General features: G+C 41.2%; 1 long non-coding RNA gene across 1 annotated transcript; it reads left to right on the top strand.

Moving 5' to 3' along the window:
* Positions 1 to 968: 968 nt before the first annotated feature.
* Positions 969 to 2,299, top strand: LOC109178609. The gene is made up of 2 exons (XR_002053740.1): positions 969 to 1,267; positions 1,837 to 2,299. It is a non-coding gene; the product is annotated as an uncharacterized LOC109178609 (long non-coding RNA).
* The last annotated feature ends 1,114 nt before the right edge of the window (positions 2,300 to 3,413 follow it).

Raw genomic sequence — 3,413 nt, 5'->3', positions numbered from 1 at the left:
GTTTCTAAACGTTTACTACGATTGACAATGTTTTCCACCCACTGACCATTGCTACAACAACACTAACAGACTCGCACTCCTACTACAAAATAATATTAGTGTACACAGCAAAAAACCCATCAATTTACCATTCTCTGCTTCTCCATAAACTGACAAAATCAACCATTCATTCAAATATTTATATATGAAATAGTTAGAATGTTTTATATGAAAGTTAATTGTTTTTTTTTTTTCCTCCAGCTTTTTTCCCCCAAAACCCCCTACTCTCGTTTGTGCATCGTCGAAACGCAAAAATCATGGCCGCCTATTTTGATTTCGTTTTACATCTTCTCACTGGGAACCCTAATTTTCCCATTATCCTCTACCAAGCACAGTGTGAAGCGTAAAGAATTAGGGGAACCACAATAAAACAAAAGTAATCCACGTACCGATTCTTCTCGTCGCCTCTAAGGACGTTCGCCGTTTGCTTCGTCGATTAGCTTCGCCGACCATGGATTTCTGATCTAATCGCCACCACCAACTCTGTAATCTCTCATCTCTATTTTCGCAGCTTCGTTCGACTACTCTATGGCAGTCAACTTCAATAACAAAGGTAAATGCACAAATATGGTTTGTGAATCGTGGCCGAAATCGTCTCAGGAAACTGAAGCTCAATGGGTCGAGAATCACGGTAGTTTCCTTGGTTGAACCTTACACGATCTTTGCCCTTTTACTTTTTAACCCCTACCGTGATTAATTACTCATCTTACGCTAAGGAATATACGTTTTTAATTCCTCATGTCTGCGCAATCTTAACCGTTGATCAACATAATTGTATGGCCTAAAATTCTCCACAGTCCTCATGTGGGATACCATCCTCACTTGATCTTCACCCTATATATATATATATATATATATATATATATATATATATATATATATATATATAGAATAACAATCGTATAGGAACTCATTTTTAAATAAGAACTTGAGAACTAATCTGAGCCATTTATTTGAATCAATCTGTCAGGGGTAGGTTGGTCAGTGGTAGTCTTAGGATGCGTGTGAGAGTGAGATGTTAGTGTGCAGGTGAGATTACACCGCTGGTTTTTCGTTGCCTTTGTTCCGCTCGAGTACTGCACCGGAGCTCCCGCCCTTCGTATTTTCGCTATCCTAGGAGTCTACCGTGTGTCGTCTTCGTCGATTGAGTTGCCTTCTGCGATGGCTGGCTCTGATGCTCGGAACCCTAAGCGCCCACAACCGACCACCACGTCCGCCGCTGCCCCAGGTCGGTTCCCCCCCCCACCCCCCCCCCCCCCCCCTTATTTCTTTTTTTTTTTTTATATATGATTTGTGTATTTGTTAAGCGGTTGTTGGGTATTATTGTGGGTTTTGGGTGAGGGGATGCCGTGCTATGTCTTCCGGCTGGTGGGGGAGGGTGGGCCGGAAACTATGGGGTTTTTTTTTTTCCTTTTTTTTTTGTGTGTTTTGTACCAGTCACGGTGTTGATTGGTGTTTTCAATGTATTTTTGGTTTCATGCTTTATGGGGATGTTTTTTACCCTGATTTTGTGTTCTGTTTAGGTTTGTGTTACTGCTTATCCTTTCTTTCACTTGCAATTATAGAATGAAGAATTATTTGTGGCGTGTGGATGCCATAAACCAAGTAACAGTGTTTGTTTTGAAAGATTATATGAAGAAAAACATATATAAAAATGTTCTTTTTAGCATCTTGAAGTATTGTGTTTGATTCCTTTGGAACTGGAAGAAAAACATATATAAAAATGCTTTCCCCTAGTGGTGGTTTCTCCATAGCATTTAACTAAGCTTGTTTCATTGTGCTCTTCTTGATTGGCAGAAAGATTTGTTGTTTGTGTTCCTTGATGATGAGGTTGATTTGCGGTATGGGGCTGTTGTACGGAGGATTATCTTGAGAAGGATGCAGATGCGCTGACGTGATGCACGTAACAAAGTGGATTGTGGAGTCTTCGCAATGCGGCATATGGAGTCCTTTTTGGGCCAATCGGTGAATGCATGGGATTGTGGTCTACAGAAGGGTGATACTATGGGTCTTGATTTGTTGAGGAGGTCTTATATGTGTCAGATTTTGACGAATGAGATTAATGCTCACCATTCTAAGAATATTCACAGTGTAGTCGAATACCACGATGCCATTAAACAAAGATAGTTTTAGCTTTATGTTTATTAGCTAGTTGATTAGTTGTTTAGTTTAGTTCACATGGTTATGTTTGGTGAATATGTTCTTTCTTACCGTAACTTATTTTAATTTATACTGTTTTAATGAGTTTGGTTTTCCTTTATGAGTGTGGTTCATTCTGCGAATATGTAATGGCACACTAATTGCTAACCTAGTGCACGTTAACTATAGTGGACCATTCATGCTTTCGGATTCGGGGGACACTACATGCTCGTACATTAGGTGAAGCCATGTGGATACCAACTCCAGTCTGCTCTTCACAATTGTTGTGGGTCAGGCAAAACAGAATGGCACATACAGACCAACGTGTGTGCACATCCGAGCACGACTACAACTATACAGCACGTAATGGCACACAATTTGGCCTTCCGGTGCACACGTACTAGTATTAACCATTCATGCTAGTTGCATTATGGTGCAATGGCACACAAATGTTTCCCCAACTTGTGTGCACACTATTATCTCTGTTTCTTGATTAACATATCAGCCTAGGTCACCTGGGTATGGGCGGTGAATATGTTCCTTGTTAGTGTTTCCTATAGAAATTTTCTATTTCTTCGAGTGCTTACTCTTCGTTAATGAGTGGTGGTTGGGTTGGCTAGTCCTATCGACCACGATGTCACATGTAGTATTACGCAAGAGCACGCCAACATTAGTTTGGCCCTTACTACCGCTTTGGCACGGTCTAACCAGAATGGCACATACGGTTGAATGTGTGTGCACATAGGGTGTGGCTACAACTATACAGCACGTAATGGCACACAAGTTGGGGATCCAGTCCACACGTGCTAGTATTAACCATTCTTGGCAGTTGCATTTGGCAGAATGGCACACACATGTATTCTTGTGTGCATACTATTATCTCTGTTTCTTGATTAGCATATCAGCCTAAGTCACCTGGGTATGCGCGGTGAATATGTTCCTTGTTAGTGTTTTCAATAGAAATTTTCTATTTTTTCGGGTGCTTACTATTCATTTATGAGTGGTGGTTGGTTTGGCCAGTCCTATCGACCATGCTGGCACATGCAGTTTTACGCAAGAGCAAGTCAACTTTAGGTTGGCCCTTACTACCATTTTGGCACGGTCTAAGCAGAATGGCACATACGGTTGAGTGTGCGTGCACATAGGGTGTGGCTACAATTATTCAACACGTAATGGCACACAAGTTGGGGATCCAGTGCAGACATGCTAGTATTAACCATTCTTGGTAGTTGCAT

Source organism: Ipomoea nil, unplaced genomic scaffold (genome assembly GCF_001879475.1).
Source record: "Ipomoea nil cultivar Tokyo-kokei standard unplaced genomic scaffold, Asagao_1.1 scaffold0177, whole genome shotgun sequence".
NCBI lineage: Eukaryota > Viridiplantae > Streptophyta > Magnoliopsida > Solanales > Convolvulaceae > Ipomoea > Ipomoea nil.
The sequence above is the reverse complement of the archived record's forward strand: the minus strand, read 5'-3'. Positions and strand labels throughout refer to the sequence as shown.